This window comes from Lactuca saligna, chromosome 3, assembly GCF_052625555.1.
Source record: "Lactuca saligna cultivar CGN05327 chromosome 3, ASM5262555v1, whole genome shotgun sequence".
Classification (NCBI taxonomy): Eukaryota; Viridiplantae; Streptophyta; class Magnoliopsida; order Asterales; family Asteraceae; genus Lactuca; species Lactuca saligna.
This window is the reverse complement of record NC_136419.1, coordinates 1845424-1871393: the sequence shown is the minus strand read 5'-3', so window position 1 is coordinate 1871393 and position 25970 is coordinate 1845424.

Here is a 25970-nt window from a genome sequence, read left to right as displayed (position 1 = left end):
AGCCGAGCAGAACTTGCGCTTAAACTGCACCAAGAACTCTGCCCATGACAATTGCAGTGGCTCATTAGGGCTCAAAGTCTTCCCTAGAGTGTTCCACCAACGAACGGCTCCACCTCGGAATTGACGCACAGCATAGATGGTTTGCAACTTACCTCTGTAGCCACACGTCATGAAGGCTAGCTCCATTTCGGAGATCCAATCCATAACCCCAATCGGATCCTCCTTTCCATTGAAGGTTGATGGTTTGCAAGTCAAAAAGTCCTTGTACTTGCATCCCATTCCATCATTCCTTCCATCGCGGTTATCTTGCCTAACTATCGGTGGGTTGGCTTGACCAACTGATCCACTGAAGTTTCCACCTTCCGAGTGCCCTTCATTTAATTCAGGCTCTTCCACACGAATCGACAGTTCTTCACGATTTTGTTGAAGCAACCGTCTAGTTTCCTCCATCTGAAGATCCAACATCGTCTGAATCATCAATTGCACACCAGCCATGGTTATTGGCTCAGATGCTGCTGCTACAACAGGTCTTTGTTCAATCATTGGTGGTTGATTCCTATTTTCATCAGCATTTCCAACTCCACTTCTTGTTCTCACCATTTTTGATCTACATACCGAATAAGGTGAAATTAGATCCTTATTCACGATAGATATTCAAATCATCCTTATCACTCCGAAACGTTTACATGCTAGTTCTAATATCGTAGACGTACGCTTAGAATCCTACACACATAAGGTTTCTAGATCCGGTCGGCAACAGACCATAGATCCGAACAAATAATATCATATATGGCAACATATAACATTTAGCACATAAAGCATTTTAGTCAACTTTCCTAAAATAAACTAGTGCTTGTGTCTTATAACATAACAGACACATCTCAAAATTCCACTTAGCATTCTAAGTTTAAGTCAAGAAATCCTACAAATTCCTAGTTCGCTTAAACTAATACTCTGATACCAACTGTGACATCCCCAAAATCTCGGCCAGAAAAGACCGATTTCATTTATGCATTTTAAAAATAATTTTCAGAGTAAGTCCTTTTAATTTTAAAAGAGATGCGGAATTTGTTCCCAAAAACAAAACATGATAAAATAGATATTTATCAAAACATTTCATAAAGAAATATGATTTCATATCATAATCAAAAGTCGGGATGTCATGTTCCCATATATATCATAAAGCATAAACGATAGCATTACAAGTCTTTCAACAAATATATACATATACAGACTTGTAAACAAAACAACTTGATGTTCGCCCATCTTAAGCTCTTGCGCCACTTCCTGTAAAATAAATCAACTGAGTGGGTCAGGCTTGGGAGCCTGGTGAGCATGTAGGGTTTTCAACCCACAATAAATAATTTAATTAATTATTATCAACCAACAATAACCCAGTTACCCATTCCTGTTATTCTCACTTTATGTCCCTAAAATAACTAACACAAGGGACCTAGTCTAAGAATATTTCATCGGGGCGACTACACATGCTTTGGGGGTTCCTCAGCAATATAAGTCAAATAAGGCAACCATGGTGGGGATGGAATACAACGAATGAACACCCAAGTTCATTAACACCTACAGGTTAGGAGCCTGCTAGCGTTCCACTGGACTATCTAGAAAAGTCCGTGGTCGTCATCTAAATTCCGCTAGATGACTGGATCAAAACAACATCGAGGCCTCTCATCTGTTTATTACACACCAACTATCTACCCATATTCTACCCAACATATTAGTAGATAAAATATACATTTTTATACGTAGTTTCAAAACCTGTATAGCATGCTCAATCAAAACATTTTTCACATAACAGATGAGGCATACACACATAACACGTATTTCATAGAGAATACTTCAGATCTATAAGATAGAAGAGAGTGAATATACACTCACACGTATAACAACCAAATATATACACATAACACGTATTTTATAGGAAATACTTCATAATATTGTGTTGGAATGAAAGTAACTACACACTCACTTGATCAGAAGATGATCGGGCAGCACTATGGCTTGCAGAAGAGGTGTTTCTCCGTAGATCTGGAAGATCTTCACAAAACCGGGCTCCTCGCGGGCAGCGTTTCGGCTCGGGAATAACGCTCTTCGGGATTCTCGGGGCTTCGGATCTTGCTTCGGGGCTCGAGAATATTACCGGGGCTTCGGGGTATAAACGGTACGCAAAACGAGGCAAAACCTAGAGAGAAAGAAGAGTTTGAACAAGAGAAAATGGCTGAATTCGAGTTCTATTTATAGGCTGCTGGGTCTGGGATTACGCGGGGCGTACTCAAATTACGCGGGGCGTACTTTGACGTCACTGCGTGCGTCGACTGGTGGCACTCGAGTATTGGTCAGACAAGTTGCAACCGACTGAGTACGCGGGGCGTACTCAAATTACGCGGGGCGTAATTGACTTGTCAAACTTCTAAATTGCGTAACTTTCGCATACGAGCTCCGTTTTCGACGTTCTTTATATCCACGCGAAGGTCAGACTGTACTCTACAACTTTCATTTAGACTTCGTCGGCTAATTTTCACTTTTATTTTTATTATTTATTTTTAGAAGGCCGGGACAGAAAAACTTCGTTATAAATTCATAACTTCTTCGTCTGACGTCCGTTCTCGCCTAAGTTTTCATTGCTTCGCTACTAACAACAAGATCTTCGATTCTCATTTAGATTGTTTCAGCTAAAAACCGCTCGATCTCAAATCGAGTATTCGGGCTGCATACTGCCACGTCGAAACTTCAGAAAATCATAACTTCCTCATACGAAGTCAGATTTGGGCGTTCTTTTTATGCACGCTCTCGGTTTAACGAAATCTACGACTTTCGTTTAGATTGCTAAGGCTAAATATCATTCTATCTTAAATTCATATTTTACGTCACTCGGCGTCGTGCCGGTTCTGTCTCGAAACTTCGACAGGTCATAACTTCTTCGTTATAACTCGGATTTTGGCATTCCTTATATCTCCGGAATCTTTGTTTCGACCACTACAACTTTATGCAAAGATATCGGGCGTATCTCACATAAAGTTGTAGTGGTCGAAACAAGGATTCCGGAGATATAAGGAATGCCAAAATCCGAGTTATAACGAAGAAGTTATGACCTGTCGAAGTTTCGAGACAGAACCGGCACGACGCCGAGTGACGTAAAATATGAATTTAAGATAGAATGATATTTAGCCTCAGAGATCTAAACGAAAGTCGTAGATTTCGTTAAACCGAGAGCGTGCATAAAAAGAACGCCCAAATCTGACTTCGTATGAGGAAGTTATGATTTTCTGAAGTTTCGACGAGGCAGTATGTAGCCCGAATACTCGATTTGAGATCGAGCGATTTTTAGCTGAAACAATCTAAATGAGAATCGAAGATCTTGTTGTTAGTAGCGAAGCAATGAAAAGTTAGGCGAGAACGGACGTCTGACGAAGAAGTTATGAATTTATAACGAAGTTTTTCTGTCCCGGCCTTCTAAAAATAAATAATAAAAATAAAAGTGAAAATTAGCCGACAGAGTCTAAATGAAAGTTGTAGAGTACGGTCTGACCTTCGCGTGGATATAAAGAACGTCGAAAACGGAGCTCGTATGCGAAAGTTACGCAATTTAGAAGTTTGACAAGTCAATTACGCCCCGCGTAATTTGAGTACGCCCCGCGTACTCAGTCGGTTGCAACTTGTCTGACCAATACTCGAGTGCCACCAGTCGACGCACGCAGTGACGTCAAAGTACGCCCCGCGTAACCCGAGTACGCCCCGCGTAATTTGAGTACGCCCCGCGTAATCCCAGACCCAGCAGCCTATAAATAGAACTCGAATTCAGCCATTTTCTCTTGTTCAAACTCTTCTTTCTCTCTAAGTTTTGCCTCGTTTTGCGTGCCGTTTATACCCCGAAGCCCCGGTAATATTCTCGAGCCCCGAAGCAAGATCCGAAGCCCCGAGAATCCCGAAGAGCGTTATTCCCGAGCCGAAACGCTGCCCGCGAGGAGCCCGGTTTTGTGAAGATCTTCCAGATCTACGGAGAAACACCTATTCTGCAAGCCATAGTGCTGCCCGATCATCTTCTGATCAAGTGAGTGTGTAGTTACTTTCATTCCAACACAATATTATGAAGTATTTCCTATAAAATACGTGTTATGTGTATATATTTGGTTGTTATACGTGTGAGTGTATATTCACTCTCTTCTATCTTATAGATCTGAAGTATTCTCTATGAAATACGTGTTATGTGTGTATGCCTCATCTGTTATGTGAAAAATGTTTTGATTGAGCATGCTATACAGGTTTTGAAACTACGTATAAAAATGTATATTTTATCTACTAATATGTTGGGTAGAATATGGGTAGATAGTTGGTGTGTAATAAAGAGATGAGAGGCCTCGATGTTGTTTTGATCCAGTCATCTAGCGGAATTTAGATGACGACCACGGACTTTTCTAGATAGTCCAGTGGAACGCTAGCAGGCTCCTAACCTGTAGGTGTTAATGAACTTGGGTGTTCATTCGTTGTATTCCATCCCCCCCATGGTTGCCTTATTTGACTTATATTGCTGAGGAACCCCCAAAGCATGTGTAGTCGCCCCGATGAAATATTCTTAGACTAGGTCCCTTGTGTTAGTTATTTTAGGGACATAAAGTGAGAATAACGGGAATGGGTAACTGGGTTATTGTTGGTTGATAATAATTAATTAAATTATTTATTGTGGGTTGAAAACCCTACATGCTCACCAGGCTCCCAAGCCTGACCCACTCAGTTGATTTATTTTACAGGAAGTGGCGTAAGAGCTTAAGATGGGCGAACATCAAGTTGTTTTGTTTACAAGTCTGTATATGTATATATTTGTTGAAAGACTTGTAATGCTATCGTTTATGCTTTATGATCTGTATCGGAACATGACATCCCGACGTTTGATTATGAAATGAAATCATATTTCTTTATGAAATGTTTTGATAAATATCTATTTTATCATGTTTTGTTTTTGGGAACAAATTCCGCATCTCTTTTAAAATTAAAAGGACTTACTCTGAAAATTATTTTTAAAATGCATAAATGAAATCGGTCTTTTCTGGCTGAGATTTTGGGGATGTCACAGTTGGTATCAGAGCATTAGTTTAAGCGAACTAGGAATTTGTAGGATTTCTAGACTTAAACTTAGAATGCTATGTGGAATTTTGAGATGTGTCTATTATGTTATAAGACACAAGCACTAGTTTATTTTAGGAAAGTTGCCTAAAATGCTTTATGTGCTAAATGTTATATGTTGCCATATATGATATTATTTGTTCGGATCTATGGTCTGTTGCCGACCGGATCTAGAAACCTTATGTGTGTAGGATTCTAAGCGTACGTCTACGATATTAGAACTAGCATGTAAACGTTTCGGAGTGATAAGGATGATTTGAATATCTATCGTGAATAAGGATCTAATTTCACCTTATTCGGTGTGTAGATCAAAAATGGTGAGAACAAGAAGTGGAGTTGGAAATGCTGATGAAAATAGGAATCAACCACCAATGATTGAACAAAGACCTGTTGTAGCAGCAGCATCTGAGCCAATAACCATGGCTGGTGTGCAATTGATGATTCAGACGATGTTGGATCGTCAGATGGAGGAAACTAGACGGTTGCTTCAACAAAATCGTGAAGAACTGTCGATTCGTGTGGAAGAGCCTGAATTAAATGAAGGGCACTCGGAAGGTGGAAACTTCAGTGGATCAGTTGGTCAAGCCAACCCACAGATAGTTAGGCAAGATAACCGCGATGGAAGGAATGATGGAATGGGATGCAAGTACAAGGACTTTTTGACTTGCAAACCATCAACGATCAATGGAAAGGAGGATCCGATTGGGGTTATGGATTGGATCTCCGAAATGGAGCTAGCCTTCATGACGTGTGGCTGCAGAGGTAAGTTGCAAACCATCTATGCTGTGCGTCAATTCCGAGGTGGAGCCGTTCGTTGGTGGAACACTCTAGGGAAGACTTTGAGCCCTAATGAGCCACTGCAATTGTCATGGGCAGAGTTCTTGGTGCAGTTTAAGCGCAAGTTCTGCTCGGCTCAAAATCTGTTGGAGTTGGAGAACAAGTTCCTGACATTGACTAAGGGCAGTATGTCAGTTGATGAATACACCAATAACTTCACCGATACGATGGAGTTTGCCTTGCGTATCGTTCCAGGCGAGCTGACGAAGGTGGACCGGTATGCGAAGGGACTCCCATGGGAGTATGAGGTGCCAGTACGTCAGGCACATACTCTAGAGGCAGCTATCTGGGCTGCCAAGTCTGTTGAGAACATGATCAAGGGGAGAACCACCAACAAGGTTGAGGTTGGTGAGAAGAGGAAGTTTGAGGGAACATCTGGTTCCAGTAAGAAAAGTAAATTTTCGAAATCTGATTAGAAAAGGTTTGGTAGGGGTAAAGGAGGGGAAGCGAAGTGGTGTGAAAAGTGTAAGAAAAAGCACTTCGGGAAATGTAGCGAGGATGTAACTTGCTACAAGTGTGGAAAGGTTGGACATTTTACCTATGAATGTCCGAACAACAAAAGGATGTGTTTTGGTTGTAATGAAGAGGGGCATATTTTGAAAGACTGTCCGAAGAAGAAGGAGGCAGCTAAGCCCAACATTCCACCAAAGCCGAAGGCGAGAGCATTCCAGATGACACTGGAAGCTGCTAAGGATGAAGCTGATGTCGCTTCAGGTACCTTTCTCGTTAACAATTTGCCTGCCCAAATTTTATTTGATTATGGAGCCAACTACTCCTTTATATCGCATGAATTTGGTAGAAAACTAGCTTTGCCCCGCGTAACCCGAGTACGCCCCGCGTAATCCCAGACCCAGCAGCCTATAAATAGAACTCGAATTCAGCCATTTTCTCTTGTTCAAACTCTTCTTTCTCTCTAGGTTTTGCCTCGTTTTGCGTACCGTTTATACCCCGAAGCCCCGGTAATATTCTCGAGCCCCGAAGCAAGATCCGAAGCCCCGAGAATCCCGAAGAGCGTTATTCCCGAGCCGAAACGCTGCCCGCGAGGAGCCCGGTTTTGTGAAGATCTTCCAGATCTACGGAGAAACACCTCTTCTGCAAGCCATAGTGCTGCCCGATCATCTTCTGATCAAGTGAGTGTGTAGTTACTTTCATTCCAACACAATATTATGAAGTATTTCCTATAAAATACGTGTTATGTGTATATATTTGGTTGTTATACGTGTGAGTGTATATTCACTCTCTTCTATCTTATAGATCTGAAGTATTCTCTATGAAATACGTGTTATGTGTGTATGCCTCATCTGTTATGTGAAAAATGTTTTGATTGAGCATGCTATACAGGTTTTGAAACTACGTATAAAAATGTATATTTTATCTACTAATATGTTGGGTAGAATATGGGTAGATAGTTGGTGTGTAATAAACAGATGAGAGGCCTCGATGTTGTTTTGATCCAGTCATCTAGCGGAATTTAGATGACGACCACGGACTTTTCTAGATAGTCCAGTGGAACGCTAGCAGGCTCATAACCTGTAGGTGTTAATGAACTTGGGTGTTCATTCGCTGTATTCCATCCCCCCCATGGTTGCCTTATTTGACTTATATTGCTGAGGAACCCCCAAAGCATGTGTAGTCGCCCCGATGAAATATTCTTAGACTAGGTCCCTTGTGTTAGTTATTTTAGGGACATAAAGTGAGAATAACGGGAATGGGTAACTGGGTTATTGTTGGTTGATAATAATTAATTAAATTATTTATTGTGGGTTGAAAACCCTACATGCTCACCAGGCTCCCAAGCCTGACCCACTCAGTTGATTTATTTTACAGGAAGTGGCGCAAGAGCTTAAGATGGGCGAACATCAAGTTGTTTTGTTTACAAGTCTGTATATGTATATATTTGTTGAAAGACTTGTAATGCTATCGTTTATGCTTTATGATCTGTATCGGAACATGACATCCCGACTTTTGATTATGAAATGAAATCATATTTCTTTATGAAATGTTTTGATAAATATCTATTTTATCATGTTTTGTTTTTTGGAACAAATTCCGCATCTCTTTTAAAATTAAAAGGACTTACTCTGAAAATTATTTTTAAAATGCATAAATGAAATCGGTCTTTTCTGGCCGAGATTTTGGGGATGTCACATAATGTGCCAATATGGATTTCGTGTGGACGATCTAACTCCAAAAGCCGTCAACATGATCATTGGCTTTGATCTCATCTGTCGGCCCCTTGGAGTTTTGCCATAATTTTGGTCCTTCAAATCTATAATTCTTCTACACAATCTCATGTCCGAACCTTTTAGCAAAGGCGGGGTGTTCATGCCTTCAACATCAACCAAAACGCTTCGAAGAAGAACTGGAAGGATCGGTGGCTCTGGGTGTATCGTAATCTCGTGGGTTTTGGTTATCCTCTCTTGACCACCTTTTCTAATTGAGCGCCAGAAGTATTTGGGCCAGCGCCACCGTGGCACAAGCACTAAAGACCATTTGTGTTAATTGCGAGGATTGGGAGGACCACGTGCTTGTTGTGGGAAGAGTGCTACCTGGAGGGCCCGAGGGATGATTCCCCAGTTTTTCATTGAGAAAGACAGTAATCACTTCTTCTTCCACCCCCCCCCCCCACTCCACCACCAGCATCTAGGACTTGGAGCTTTTCTCGAATGCTCATCTTGCTAACAATCTCTTATATGCGGATGCCCAGGTTGGTTCATATATGGTTGCGTCTGCATCTCGCCTTCATCTCAGCGATTCTAGTTATGGTAAGCTCATTTAGATCAAGGTTGAACGGGATGATTTAAGGGCCAAGCTGTTGGCGTTAGAAGGAAGAGAAACATTCGTTCGAGGAGCACTATGATTTCCTGGTGGGGGAGAAGGCATCTCTGGAGGATAAGGTCGTAGCTTTAGACGGGTCAGTGGAGCGTTTCTCCCAACTTATTGAGGTGTTGGTAGATGAAAATAAGGCGTTTCAGGACCAGGTGAATCATTGCTAACATGCAGTTGGAGGAAGAGGTGGCGAAGAGGAAGGGCGTTGAGGATGATCTAGGGTGGTTGCTTCAGAAAGGAATTGGCCGTGTGGTGGACAAGGTGGTTGAAACTTGTGAGTTTACGATATGAGTGAAGCAGATGAAGATGGCGTTCATGGCCGCTGGTGTGGAAAATTGCATGTAGGAGGTCCGAGAATAGGTCAGTGCTGGGAAGTTTGTCACTGGGGAGGCAGTTGCTACCACGGAGCATATTCAGGTGATGCACACTGTTGTGAAAGCATTTACAGAGAAATAATTTGACTCCTACCTTTTCCTGGGTGAGCTCGACATGGCAAGATTTCGGCAGTTGTGTGATGACTCTGACGTCGACGATAGTCAGGTGGAAAGCGCCTCTTATCATGTTGGTGCTTCCTCTAGTAAGTGATGGCTTTTATTTCATATTTGGATATTTTACAACAATGTTTATGTTTGTTTGGTATTTAAACAATGTTTCACTGCTTTTCTTTATCCCTGCGTGGTCTTTGTGTGAATCCTGGGGGGTTGTCCAGGTAGACAATTGATCTTGTGTATGTTAAATTTACCTTATTTTGGTCTATTACACTATCTTGTTGTGCTATCCTTGTGTTTGATGGTTTATGTTAGCCATCTTTGTCTTGAATCCTTCCCAGAGGCTAGTGTTGCCCCTCCCTCTTTTTTGGGTGCTTGTTATCTGTTTTGATGGATTTTGGTGATCCAGAGCATCTGAGACTGTTTTTTGTTCTTTGGCCCGATCTCATAGTGTGAGGCTTTGGCTGGCTTTTAGGTGCGCGACCTAGCTGGCCTGCTTCATTGGAACGTCCTTTTTTTTAGCTAAACGACCTTTGTTTTAGGGTCTTTTCTATACCCTAGGCCAAGGAGAATTGCACTTTGGCCCTTGTTATCCGAACCAGATCGAGATCGTAACCTTGAAGTCTGGGAGTTTATGTGTTTCAAAGGAAATCTTATGATCCTTTAAAGCCTCTTGTTTGTCATGATCAGGAGTTACGGCTCTACCGAACTTGTTAACATGTTCGTTAGGCGGAAATTAAGATCCCTTGAGGCTTATAACTATGTTTTCCTCCATAATTTTATTGTCATACAGCATGGGTGATCATCTCGTTTTTTTTCCCTTTGTACGAAAGTATATAGATACTTGTTCATTCTAAATTTTCATTGCATATACATTTTGGTTCGATTTCTTGGAGACACCTACATTATTTAGGTAGCTATTGGGGGTTCAATAGCTGATGCTATTCTACTTCTAGGTCTTGTACTACCTATTTCTTCCAAGCTAGGACCATTGGCTTGGGCCCTGGGGCTACCAAGTCATCGGGGTGAGTTCTTCTTCTTCTTGGTCCTTCTAGCCATGTGCCTTTCCTTTTCTTACAATTTTTCTGATGTTTACGTCCACGTGACTGGTTGTTTCTGGGACAATCATCCTTCAAAAGATGATTTTCAATCTCTTCCATTCTCTGGTTTCGGCTGTTTGGTTAGTATCTTCAGGAGGTTTCGTGTCATCTGGTGTTGCGTTGTTATTATTAATTCTGTTTTTCGAGGGGTTTTGAACTAGGAGCCGCCCCGGGGAAATATTCTGCCAATTGAGGGCTCTTGTTGTTGCTGGAAGCCTCCTATCCGTATCTTCTTTTGCAGGGTCGTTCCCTATCTTCCCCTACCACGACCTTTGCGATCCCTTGGTTTTGTTTGCTGTTAGGCTTCTTCTTCATGCTTTGTGTTTTCACTTCGAAAAGGCGTGTGGGCATGCTTAGTGGTATCCAGCCCACCTTGTTGTTTATGCTATCAATACATGTTGTCTCTGGTGCGGTAATGCTATTGCTACCGCACCCTTCCGCGGGGCTACATGCCCGGGGCTTGTGTGTGTTCTTCTTATCGGGGATGTGGGTATTTTTTCTCTTGTCTTTGGTAGTTTTGGATGGGATTATCATGATCCAACTTCTTATTGGGATGCACGCGGTGGCCCACTTGGTGATTTCCCAGATTAGCTTTGCTCGTGTGTTAATGGTTATGATCGTTGCTGAACCTTTGGCTGTTTTGAAGTTAACCATGCCATGTATTGTTGATGGTATGGCCTGTAATTGTAAGAGAGCTGAACTCCCAAGGATTATATCATTATCAGATCCTTGCTTGACTACAAGGAACTCATTTATCCTGGTTACTTGTTCCTTTCCATCGACATTAACTATAGTCAATGGTAGGTTTATAGTGCCAAGTGGCCACAGCTTGTGCCCTGTGAAGCCACCGAATTGTGCCTGGGATGGGGGTTTTGATGTTCCTTCTCCAACATGACGAGAGTTGTTAGAAATAGTGTTCATAAAGGATATCGATGTTGCTACCTCCGTCAACTAAGGATCACCAGTTCTTATGTTGTATAACTATGGCGGGGATTATGATTGGATCTACTGGCTCCCAGTTGGGCACTCACATATCTGATGTTGAGAAACTAATGTTTAGAGTGTCTCTAGGAGGATTCACATTGCCTTTGGCCAATCATTAGTACTTGTCTCAATCCTTGGGTCTCGTTATTTTGAAAATCTCCTCTTTTTTATTGGTTGTTTGCCTGCTTCCTTACGGTTTCTGCCATCTTTTTGGTCAACTTCAAACTTTGATCGTAGGGTCCTCACTATTTCATTTAGGTCTCCTTTCAATTTCTTGTCCACTACTTATCTTTTGAGTATTGCACATTCTCCTGTTTCATGTGTTTTTCTTTTATGGTATTCGCAATATTTGATTTTTTCCTTCTCTGTCTGCTGTAGAGTTTTTTCTATGGCGTGTACTTCCGACCTGTGGCTCCTATGATCGTCTTTAACGAATGGGCGGAATCTACGAGAGGAATGTCTTGAATGTTTGCTATGTTTGTCATGCTTTCCATAGTTGCGCTATTTATGGCTATCGCGGGAGTAGGAGTCGGCTGATTCTTGTTTAAGGTAGGTGTTCACTACGGCCTTTTTCTTGTTTGTGTTCTTCCCTTTTGAATCGTCAGAGGTATTTCTGAACCATGTATTTAAGCTTATCTCTGGATTTTTGTACTATGCCTTGCATTTCCCTTGTAGGGGGCCTGGGAGTAGCCCTTGGGCGAAGGCACCTATGACTAAGAATTATGCATGGCCTGGGATGCTTAAAGTTGCTAAGGTGAACCAATCATAATTTGCTTTGATGGAATCTACCTCATTTTGCTTACATGCCATGATCGAGTTTGCATCTCCTTTGACTTTTCTCAACTGCATGAAATTGTAGAGGAATAGATGTCTCAACTGTTCGAAGCTAGAGATGCTTCCCATTCATAACGCCTTGAACCACTTGTTGGTGTTTCCTGACAGTGTGACTGGGAAGTCGGTGCAGGTGAACCTCTTGTCCATTCGAAGCTATGTCATCGTCCATTCATAAGTTTCTATGTGTTTTTCAGGATCTGTTGTGCCATTGTATTTTTGGATATTTTGGTTCATACCAGAATGTGGTATTTGGTATTGCTGGAGTTCCTGGCTAAATGTAGAGCTAATGCTTGGTACCGAGTCATACATGTGTGGGTATGCAGGTGCTCCCTTGGCCATTGTGTGCTGCATGAGATAGGGGATGGCATACTCTAACCATATTTGTAAAGGTATTTGTGGTTGTACCCCGACGTTTGTGGCACATACACTTCCTGTGTGGGATATGCATGCACCAGTTGAGTTGATTATTAGCTCGACTCTGTTGGATCCATGGTGTGTGAGTGAGTTCCCTATGCTAGTGTGCCTTGACTGTTGTTGTTTTGCCGCTGTGTTGGGGGGTATGTGCCTTGGTAGTAGTAGGAGTATGGTTTGAACGCCGGTTGTAGTGACAATAGCGATACGCACAACATGGTGGTCATCGGCAAAGATAGGTGACCTGCAGGTATTGGTTGTATAGCGAATGTGATGGTGCTTGGGCACCACATGCTGGTACCTACCTGCCGCGTGGATGGTTGCTGGTGAGTTACTAGCTATGATTGTGTGGTTGGAGCCCTTTGGAGTGTCGTGGTGGTCTTCGTTTCCAGATGTGTCTTTGCGGCAGGTGTCGGTCACCATAAACTAGCGATGAACTCTGTCGTGGAGCCGACCGGCGGCATTGTCGGTGTTTGTGCTAGTGGTTGTCCTTCCAGTGTCGACGGACCGCTCCCATCGAGGGAATGCATTGGTCAAACCGAACTAGTGGTATCACCTTCTTGCCGCTACGGTCCTTTGTCCATCATTTCTGGTGCCTAATGCTGCGGAGTGGGTTTTGCAGGACTAAGTGCAAGCCCGGATGGTGCCAACTGTTGTGATATGTCATCGGCCTAACTCCGTCAAACCGAACTAGAGATGAAAAAAATCTTTCTTTCAAGGGATTCCAAAGAATACTTTGATCAGTAATATCAAGATATTCAAATCTCAACATTTCATCACTATGATTATGATGGAAAACTTGTGCTTTCGCATTGTCTTCTACCTAACAATTAGTAAATTAATATATAGTTTTGAGATTCCCATGGACTCAAGATGCATTTTTACATCTATCATCCATGGCACATAGTTTTTCCAGCTAACTTTATGTAAGTCCCAAAACAGTGAATCCAACAGTAATCAAACAAATACCAATCAATCAAGGAAGAATGTAGTAGAAGAATAGAATCAATCCAAGCATGCACACGTTTTATAACTCAAATAAATGTCTAATACTCATTGGGAACCATAAACTATAGAGACTCATTGATTCGCCAACGACCTGACACGAATCTGACACACCCTATATATAGGGGTAGATTGGCCGTAAACAGGTTTGCGACCATAAGCCTGTTTACGGCCGTACACACAATCCAGACCGTAAACACGACAATAATATCCAAAACAAGACCAACAACCTAACAAGACTTATACAAATGATTGCCTAGCCCAAACCAAAAAATAATGACCTTTCAATCTCCCCATTGGTTTGAGGCTAGCTTAAGCTCAGTCCTTTTCAACAACCAACACATCTGATCTTCCATTGAGCCCAGCCACATTTTCTTGCTGATTATCTAAGAGATCATGCTTATGAATTCTTTAGCAGATGGCTCCATAACTTCCTTCTCAAAAATAATTTGATGGCGTGCCATTGTGTGAAAGTCCCTGTCATCAAATTGCACAAGATCCCTCTTATCAATCAGACGAAATACACCATCTTTAAACTTGATGACCGCTGAGGCCGTTGCTTCATCATATACCCAGTATAGCATGTTGCGCAAAGATCCATCACTAAATTTTTTAATGATATGAATCTTTGTCAACTTCTTCGTAGGAGGCCACATTACATTCTTAATAGCCTTTTTGGTGGTAAGGTCAAACACATGCTTGGAGGTCTTCAAAAACGACTCATCAGTCTTCATGTTATCGAATCCTCTCCTCACCTGATTTCGCAATAAAAGTTTGAAAGCCGTTGCCTGAGGATTGTTGGAGGGAATGTAGAACGAAGTTGCAGACAACTCTGTAAGGTCCACCTTGGTGAGCGAAGAGAAGTCATTTTGATGTTTGTAGTACTCTACTGTGTTGCTCTTTCTTTTGACCAGCCAACAATTGATTTTATCGTGATAGCCCCACATACGAACTCCTGACCTATCTCCATACTTATGTTGGAATGTTTTTTTGTTTTCAAGGTCGGTCACGGTTAATTTAGGGTGATCACCACGAACGTTCTGATCAATATTTTTCATAAAAAGCGATCCTCCCCTTTTCTGAGATGTAATCGTTCTCCCATCTCGTTTGATAGTGATTTGGGGTGGAGCTTCAGCCGGTTCCATCTCAAAATGGTCAACGACCGTTGTAGTTCTAACTGGCCTATTGTCAATATGTTGAAAGGATGGAGTAGTGGTTGTGGCAGTTGAAAGAGATTGAGAAACACTTTAGCCTTCAGCTGCTGATAGAAACTTATCTCCAAATTCAGCGATAAGTCTATTCTTCATATCAAAATAGCCGGCTGACAGAGCACCAAGGTTGATTTGAAGATTAGAATTTTTTTTGGACTTTAGAGCATTTTCTTACTGAAGTGCAGATTTTGGTCGGTCTTCAAAGAACTTTCAGCTTCAAGCACGAAGAGACGAGCATCAAGATCCTCAATTTGAAGATAATTTTCAATTATTTGTTGTTTGAGTACGGTAATCTCCTCCCTGAGCTCTGGATTTGACGAATCAACCCCTTTCAAATTGCCTTCCTCTATAGATATACCATTACCGCGAGAAGGAAGATATGCTTGATTTTCAGCAAAAAATCTAGCAAGCCTTTCAGATGCAATATCATGTTTAGGCCTTGTAGGGGATACAGACTCAAGAGTTGAAGAGCACCCAACTTCAAAATTCGTTCTAGGTTGATCAAGTTCAGGTTCAACTTTTGTTGTTGGAGTCATGGTTGAGGTGGTAAGTACATGTTGAATAGGTTGGACCGAATCATGAAACAGTACCCCTGGCCTTGGATCTAATCTTCTTCTCTAAAACAAGGGCATAGAGATATGAGTCTCGGGCAGATCACTCTCAGACACCACAGATATAGGAATATCAACATTCGGGGGAGGAAGCCATGAAGTTGTATCCATAGGATTTGAAGAACCCTCAGTTTGATTAAGTATTGGAGGCATTGTATCTTGAACATCATCAGCAAAGATTTTAAAAAATGATTCCATGTCATCTTGTGACGGACACAAATCATCAACAAAAATCATATCAAGCTCGACATCATCATGTGGAGACAAATTACTCCCAAAAGAGAATCAAAATCTTCAGGATCTTCATCATCATTATCAACATCCCCACTTTTTCTATAATCACTCTGAACGTGTAAAAATGTTAACTCATGTTCCTCGGCCACAATTGCAACCAAAGGAACCCTGCCCTCTTCATGATCTGACACCGTTATCACATCATCATCAACAGTCATGCGGTCAGAAGATTCATGAGAGGTAGAAGCTTCACTTGATTCTGCAAACATACCAAGTTTTATCAAAGGGTATTTTCCCTTAAAGGTAAATTTACCCTTGCAGTTCTGTTTGATCTACCCAATAGTATTTGGACTGAGAGACTTTATGTCCAATGTTTCACCACATTTAGGGATCTCCGGAAATTGCTCGTTGATGATAATTTGCAGAAACCTCGGATACATCAAAAAAAATTCTCGAGTCTTTCCCTTGATGTTCACAACCAACTCATTCAGAATAAACCTTGAGAAGTTAAAGTCGATTCTAGCTGCAAGAGCAGCAATAGCTCCTGTGTTTCTTAATGAAATCTCATCAGCACCTGATCTTCTCCCTGAGATGCAACTCACAAAAACATGAGCTAAAAACCTCCAATAAGGTGGTAGTAGCTTCTTCAAAGTAGGAGGAAACACGCCCTCGTAACCCATTCTGCTCAGGACCTCTTGAGTTTGATCCACTTGTATTTCTGTAGGAAAGCTGGATTGGTCGTAAATCTTCAGAATATCTCTGATTATTTTCCTAGTGATGATAATCTTGCATCCTTTTACAAGAGCTTCAATGAACACAAAATCATTATCTCCTTTCTTAACAGTTGCAGAATTCCAAAACTCTTTTAATAGATCTTGATAGATATCTAGACTCAGGATCAAGGCTGTAGCCAAGGTGCATTCCTTCAAGCCATGAATCATGGACTTGAATTCACTGTGGGCAACAGGAGGTTCAGCCAGCACGATCGCCAGATTATGACTTTTTGCAAATTTTAGTTCTGCCATGTTGATCTGCATGAACTGGGTCAAGTGAGAATGCAATAATAAAATATATTTTGTGCAATAATGTGATTTTGACTTTAATTTTTAAATCAAAAAAGAGTTTTTGACAGAAAAGGGGTTTACGACCGTAAGCCCTTCTTAGGTCGTAAACACCGAAAACCCATTTTTCCGATTTCTGATTCATTAAAAGTCGTTTTCTTGAAGGAGCACCTTTGTGAGGGTTGGAAATCACGTACCTATGTGTTTGAACAATCAATTTCAAAAACAATTACAAAATTTTCAAGGTCAATGAATAGTGATTTGAGAGCAATTTTGGAGTTTACAGCCGTAAAAAGGAGTTGCAGAAAAAGTGTTTGTAGCCGTACATGATGGTATATATACCTGATCCAAGTCTCATAGGCTGCCTACTTTGATTCCAAGTCCAATACCACAAAATTTTCAAAAATAATACATTTTTGAGGATTTAAAAAAAATAAAACAAAATAAAATCTAAAATTTTAAAAAATTAAAATAAAATAAAGTACAAAAATAATTTTAATTAATTAATTAAATTTTAATTTTAGCAAAATGAAAATAAAAATAAAAAGTAACTTAAAATAGAATTAATGAATTAACACTAATTTCTTTTACCGGAACCGATAGAACATTGAGTTTTAGGATCAAAGTTGTTAGACAGTCTGAATCCATTTATCAGTATCTTCTTCTTCTTCATGAACAGATCTGGTCGATCGCAAATATTGTGGTCCACTTAAGCACGAAAATTTTGTGACAAGATTAGGATATACTGTAAGTGACTGGGCATTTTGACTTTGCAATTCTAACCAAATTCCTAATGACCATTCATCTGACGATGACCATGGATATTGTTGTCCACCTAAGTTAAGCAGCAAGATCTACAGACAACCTATTTATAGATTTATTTTAGATTTATTAGAATATGTTTCCTGCTTCCTGATATACCCCAACAATCAAGAACTTCTAAGGCACTCCTTACTTTAGGTGAGCAAATAATTATTATGGGAGAAGACAGATTTAGAGTGCACATGTTGTACACCCAGGTCGGATCTTCCGATCACGTAGAGGGTGAAACATATGTCTAACCAGAATCAGAGAGTTTAAGAAGTAGAATGATGGATATGCTGTGTACCAGGTCAGATTATCGGTCATGCAGAGGAGACAACAAATGGCTAACGGATAGAAAGAATAGCATAAAGAGATATGCATAGAGACAGAGTTACATATGTTGCAGTCCGGGTCAAATCTTTCAATTACGCATAGGATGAAACATATGTCTAACAAAAAGAGAGCAAGAAAATAATCTTCTGCAGACCTATTTTATCGGAATTTCCCCAGCCGTCCTGTCAAAATTGAAATTAAGGATAGAGTCCATACATCGAGGAGAAGTTAAGCCGCGATTCTAGATATAGATTATTTAGTTTAATCCGTAGATTCCCATGTATATCTCCCTGCTTAACCTATCCAAGCGTCATATTTTCAGGCTAAGTGGATCTGTTTAGGTCAAGATCTGTCAAGTCATTTGATCTTAATTTCATTTATGCCTAGTCAAGTCCAAATTAAAATTCTCATGCCTACCAGCGCATCGAACACAGAGCCTAGACAATTCAACCTTGATACCTTACATAGATTCAGACTACCTGTTATCACAAAGACTATATCACTTCCCAACACAACATCAAAAAGCAAGGAAGACACACAATATTTTTTTTTTTGGGTTTTTCAAGTTTTTCTAAAAAAAACGAAAGAGAAGAAAATATTTTTGGATTTTTGATAATTTTTTGTTTTGGGTTTTTTTTTATTTCTCCCCCTAAATTTGTGCATGGGAGAGAATGAAAACTAAATGAGCAAATTTAAAATGACCTAAAAACAAAAATTAGTCCTCAAAACATATCATCTTCAAAAATCCAACAAGCACATCGAATCGAGCTTTGTTAAAAGGTTTTGTGAACAAATTTGCCACATTATTAGCAGTGGGAACTTGTTCCAACCTGATGAGCGAGCGGTCATAACAATCTCTTCTAAAATGCACTTTGATGTCAATGTGATTGGTTTTTGAGTGTTGGACAGGATTTTTAGCAATCTGAATAGCAACCTCATTGTCACAAAAGATATGGGTTTGTAGAAAATTCAAACCGTAATCCAGGAGCTGATGTTGTATCCAGATAACTTGAGAACAGCAAGCTGAAGCAGCTACGTATTCCGCCTCTGCTGTTAAGGTTGAGATTGTATGTTGTTTCTTGCACTGCCATGATACCAGTCTATCACCGTGAAAGTCACATCCTCCAGAAGTTGATTTCATGTCAAGCTCAAAGCCTCCATAATTATTGTCATCAAAAGCATATAGATCAAATTCAAAAAATTTTGGATACCAAAGACCCAATTTTGGGCTTCCTTTGAGGTACCGATAGATTATTTTGATAGCAATAAGATGAGAACGTTTTGGATTAGCCTGATATCGTGTGTATTGACAAACCACAAACATGATGTATGGCCTGCTTGTGGTTAACTACATAAGCGATCCAATCATTGATTTGTAGTCGATCTGATCTACAGATTCACCTTCAATAACTGGAGTCAGCAGTGGTCTCTCAGCCATTGGCGTCAGTGCAAGTTTTGTGTCTCGAAACCCGAACTTCTCTAGCATATCTTCAACATACTTTGCCTGATGTAGCTGGATCCCGGTTGATTCTTGTTTGACCTGAAGCCCCAAAAACATGGTCATCTCCCCCAAGGAACTCATCTGAAACCTCTTCTTCATAACGTTTTCGAACTCTTTGCACAGTTTTGAACTCGTCGACCCAAAGATGATATCATCGACATAGATTTAAGCAAGAATTTGATCAGAACCAACATGCTTAATGAACAAGGTTTGATCAATTATCCCCCGCGAATAACCATGTTCGAGCAAATGCTTTGTAAGAGTATACCATGCCTTGGAGCTTGGTGTAACCCATATAAAGCTTTGTCCAACTTGTAGGCGTGATTCGGAAATTTTGAATTGACAACCCAGGAGGTTGATCAACATAGATCTCTTCCTTCACAGCACCATACAAGAAGGCAATCTTAACATCCATCTGGTAAACCGTGAAGTTCTTGTAGGAAACATACACAAGGAAGATGTGAATAGCTTCCAAGCAATCTACCAGAGCACAACCTCGGTGTAGTCAAGACCCTCAATCTGATGAAATCCACGAACAACTAATCGGGCCTTATTCTACACAATAACCCCTAAATCATCTTGCTTGTTACAATATACCCAACACGTGTCGAACGGCTTCTTGCCATTAGGTAATTCAACCAACTTCCAAACCCCGAGCTTCTCAAATTGATTTAATTCTTCATGCATAGCATCCACCCAACTAGGCCCATTCAAATCCATTTGAATGTTCTTCGCATTCTAACACCATCACCTAGCTGGCCAGTGACGTTTTCAATTGGATGATCTCGTTGAATTTTTGAACATAGCTCCTAGCTGATGTCATTGATTGAGACAGGAAGATTGTAAATATTGACAAATCCATCATTTGCTGATTGATCCACCTCTAAAGGTCTAGAATCATGAGAGGAACTCACCACGAACTCGTTAGCAATTAGATCGGCAAAGAGAAGTTTCATAAACGTTTGAGTATCAGTGGAAGCATCTCTAGACATAACCTCTATTTCATTAGGAGTAAGGGGAGTAGAGTCAGTATCTGGATTATTTTCTTTACTTAGTGAGTCAGAAAAGTTATTAGGAACAGGTGAATCCATTGAAGGAATCTTAGAAGGCACCACCGGTGGTCTGTAAATAACTTCTTCGTCCCCATCTTCAATCACTTTCTTTAAGCCAGAGCAGGTACCAGATAGATTATCTGAAAACACATTGAGTGATTTGAATAGAGATGTATAATCAAACAGCTAGTCTGGACCTACTCTAGCATCCGTCTCATTCTCCTCTAACCAACGCACGTCGAACGATTCCATAATTTTCTTTGTCTTCTTGTTGTAGAACCTATACACAGTGCGCGTAGCATACCCCACGAAATAACAGTCATCAGCTTTGGCATTGAATTTGGCATTGGAATCCAGATGAAGGAGGGTGTAAGGACAACCAAATACACGAAAATGACTAGCGGATGGTTTGTGACCATAAAGAATTTTGTACGGTGTCTTCATCTGAGCTTTGTTGATCAGTACACGATTTTGGACATAACATGTCATATTAATCACCTCGGCCCAAAAGAAATATGGAAGTTTGGAGTCACATAACATGGGCCTTGTAGCGTCTTTTAACGTTCGATTTCGCTACTTAGAAACACCATTTTGCTGTGGTGTGTGAGCTGCACTGAATTGATGCATAATCCCTTTTTTCGCACAAAAATGATCAAGGACAATATTTTTGAACTCTGTCCCATTGTCAGTTTTGAGCGCCTTCACCCGTTGGTTTGTTTGGTTCTCTATCATTACAATAAACTTTTTAATCAAATCAGCAACCCCAGCTTTGTTGGATAGAAAGAAAACCCATGTGAACTGCGAGAAGTTGTCAATCACAACCAGACAATAAGAATTTATGTTGATGCTGAGGACGTTGACCAGACCAAATAAGTTCATGTGCAACAATTGGAGCACCTGGCTGATTGAATTAACCTGTTTGGGTAGATGTGGCTTTCTGTGATGTTTTCCTTGAGCACAAGCCACACATTTTCCGAATGTGATGAAGTCTTTGACAGAAAGCCCACATAATATTTCATTCTTAGCAAGAAGATTCAATTTCTTTGTGTTGGCATGTCTGAGTCTACGATGCCACAACATAGCATTTTGCTCTGCAACCTTTGAGAAAAGGCAAGTGAATTATTCTGGAAGATTACTATTCATGTTAAAAATGTATGCATTGCCATCCCGTTTTGATTTGACAAGGATCCACTCATATGGGATAACAATGTCTGGATTTAGAATCATACATTCTTTATCTGTGAAATGTGTTGAATAGCCCTTGTCACAGATCTGTGACACACTTAACAAGTTGTGCTTTAACTCTGGTGCATAATTGACATTCTTGAAACTTAGTACTCAATTAGATACAGTTCCTTTCTGAGTGATTTTTTGTCTTCTCCTCTTGCAAAGGAAACATAACCCCCATTAAAATTTTGAATGTTGTGCAGTTGGGAGATGTCTTAGGTCATGTGCCTGGAACAACCGTTGTTGACATACCAGGGTCTGGCGACATTCCTCCGCAGCTGTTCCTGCACAATGAGCGAGATTTATTTAGATTCAGGAACCCAGGTCATTACAGTCCTGGGTCTATCCTTAATGTTCATAGATTTATCCTTTTGTTTCTGTAACTTTACATCAGATACATTTACAAAGGAAGACGATGACTAGACGATTACAGATTTGGGCACCCATTTGTAATTAGGTTTTAAAATGTTTATTGGTGAATTAGGAACACTTTTCTTCTTCTTTGGGCGCTTAGATTTTCGGCTAGAGGAATTCGAAGATCCAGACTCACCCTTTGACGAAATTGACCTCCGTTTACCCATGGTCGATTTCGGCAAAACGCATGTAACAACTTTATTAACAACCTGTTTGTTCGGTTTAGGATTTCCCCCTTTTTCTAGTATTGTTAATTTTTCAATCATCTTCACGAAGACGAGATCTCGAGGACTTTCTAGTTAAAGACCTTCCCCAAGACTCATTTTCTTTCCTCGTTGTTGAAAAATGCACAAACATTCGATTGTAACAATTTCGAGCTATATGACCGGCAGTACCACAATTAAAACAAATTTGATTATTTTTAGAAGTTTGGTACTGCCTGTAACATTTTTCATGCTCTTATTGACCTTCCGATTGTTTCCACAGGAACATGTGCATAGTTTAGGTTGTGTGACTGATGTGGATGAAGTAGAGGTGCTAGTGACAGATTCAAAATCAATAGAATTCACTGAAATAACACCATAATCATCAGAAGTTTTAAAGTTTGACACCAGATTATCACCAATCAAAATATCAGTCTTAATATCTAAAACAGTTTCATCATCTTTTGAAAAAGGAACTCCAAATTTCGATACATAATTATTATCAGATTCAGTTCATCCATTTCCCTGCTTTTCCTGAATTACTGATGAATCTGCATCGGAAGTAGAAACTTTAGTATCTAAATTCCCAGCACTACAGTCTGTTGCCTGCTCAGTAGTTGATTTACCATAAACAATAAATGGTTCACGACCAATCTCAGCTTGAGTTAATGGAGAAGCAGTATAATTGTGATTGAATGGGGGAGGGACACTCTCATAACCTAATCCTATCTGTTTCTGGTCCTTCCATCTCATTTGGTGGCAAATTATAGATGCAACCCTTTCACTTGAGATATCATATTTTTTAAAATGAAAATCAGCATTTACAAAACGTGTTTTCAATGTCTCGAGTTCAGCAGTCACTGCATCAAAGTCCGTTTTAAGATATCTATAGTGAACACAGTTGTCACTATAATCAGATTGCGATTTCTTATAGTCACTTGTTTTGGCCTCTAATTGATCTTTTAAAGGTTTTTGGCCTTTCCTTAACTGGTATCCCTCATATTTATGTTCCTTAATTTCTCTTCACATTAAATCAGCCTGTTCACGCAAAAAATTTATAGTTTTAATGCACTCAGGAGAACAAGTAACTTCACTGACCTCGGGTTTTTCAGATTCTGGTGTATTCTGAACCATGAATGCAAACTGAAGGTTCATCATCTCCTCTTCAGGATCTATCTTAGCGTCCCCTTGGACGTCGTCATTGATTTGAGCAAGATGCGCATTTTCAGGTCCTGAGATGTTCAAGGCTTGAATCTGATCATCCCAGTCAAATCACTACGCCACTACAAAAAGATTCACAGTTTGATTGCTGGTTGAAGCTCACTTGTTGTTGCCGGCTGACACTATCGTTCTTTCATGATTTTCTCTTTTGTCAGGGTTTAGGCAGTCTCTGGAAAAATGACCAGGTTCATGACAATTGTAACAATGGAGCTTAGATTTGTTGAATCCCACTTTCTTCTCTGCATTCATACCCCAGTTTTTATTGCCCGTCTTCTTGGAGAATTATTTTGCACGGAATACTTCCATAGAATTTTGCTAGGTGATATCCATTTCGTCCACATCTTCAGGATGAATCTGGTCCAAGTCAACAAAAGACAACTTAGGTGGTAGTTCACCTGCCACAAAAGCATTATAGCAGTTAACCAACCCAGTTGCGAGGGACAAGTTCTTTTTATTTTCTTTGGAAACCGGAACTTGAATAGGAGCTAGAACATTTGTCTTTGAAGAAGCAGTTTAGAGATATGGTTGTGGAGCAGCAAACGAAGGTTGAGCAGCTAGGGATGACTGAGAGTGAGCATATGATGATTGAGGAGCAGTAAAGGGTGGCACTTGAGGATTGGAAAAGGATGACAAGGCATAGTTTGACTGAATCCCAAGATTTGCAGAGGAATACGAGTTAATGTGATTTATCTCTCTTTGTTTGTCATCAAGATCACAGGCCTTAATGATGGCCATAATTTCATCCAAACTAAGTCGATTGAGGTCCTTAGTTTTCTTGATGATAGCTACGTTCATATCCCAAGTTTTTGGCAAAGAGTTCAGCAGCTTCTTATTCACTTGTGACCTTGATACAAACACACCATCTGAGCTCATTTCAAAAGTAAGGGTGATGAAGCGTTGAAGCTGAGCTTCCAGAGATTCTCCCAGGATATGATTAAACATATTGAATTTTTGTCTTAATGAGTCTTGACGGCTATGTTTCATATCCTTATTTCCCTCATATACCTCTATCCAGGCCTCCCACAGAGCTTTAGCAGATTTGTATTCCAGAAAACCTTGGGCAATTTTAGGAGAAAAAGCCATAGTAAGGGTAGCCAGTGCTCTTTCCTGCTATTCAGTTTTGTCAAACTCTTCATCCGTGTATTCTTCAATAGCTTTATCCATAATTGTCTTGTCCGGAAGTGTGGTGGTGATCCTGATGGGGCCTTTCAAAACATATCTCCAAAATTTTAAGTCTTTCATTTTGATGTATTTCTCCATACGATACTTCCATTCAGGAATCCCCTCAGCAGACAGTAGACGGGGTATGCGAGTGGTAGTGCCCATGACAGAGTCAAGCTCATGATGTGAATTTTGCAAATCCAATTTTTTAATTTTAATTAGTTAAATTAAGTTATGAAATTTAAGAATTGAATACGGTCAAAGGTTTACAGCCAAACATTTACAACCAAAGGATAGTCTTGAGCACGGCTGGGCGTTTACGGCCGAATACTAGGTTTATGGTTGGACACTCTGTTTTCAGCCGGACACACAGTTTACGACCGGTTACACGGTTTACGGTCGTACACTCAGTTTACAGTTCAAGTTGTTCATGGTCAACAATGATACCGAAAGCTTCTAAAACACAAGATTTTCAGCAAGTTGAATCCCTTAAGCAATGGATACATATAATCACGCCTTGAATCTTTAGGAAATCGGTTATCCAAAACACAATTGAGATTTGCTTTGACACCGGTTGGCTCTGATACCAATTGTAAGTCCCAAAACATTGAATCCAACAGTAATAAAAAAAATACCAATCAAGAAAGAAAGAATGTAGTAGAAGAACAGAATCAATACAAGCATGCACATGTTTTAAAACACGAATAAACGTCTGTTGCACCTTGGGAGCCGTAAACTATAGAGACTCGTTGATTCGCCAACAACCTTACACGAATCTGACACACCCAATATATAGGGGTAGATTGGCCGTAAACAGGTTTACAACCGTAAACCTGTTTACGCCCGTACACACAATCTAGACCGTAAACACGGAAAAAAATATCCAAAACAAGACCAACAACCTAACAAGACTTATACAGATGATTGTCTAGCCCAAACCACAAAATAATAAGCTTTCACTTCAAGTGCTGCAAAATCGAGCTTTGCATTATTGGACATATTGTAACTTCATTAAGATAAATATGATATCCACTTGTATAATAACCTTGATTAGAGATCTCGTGTTGATAACGTGTTATAAATTAGATGTAATTAAATATAAAACTAACAAAACTAAACTAAATCATTATAAAATAAAAGAGGAGATTTGAGATGATTCTTGAATATTTAGAAGACTGTATTAAAGATGATGATATTATTTCTTTCACATTTGATGGGTATTTATACAACATGCCATTATATTCTTACATCATGAAAATAGTAAATAAATAGTTAAAGGAAACTATTTGAAGGGTGAAAAATATTCCTCCACA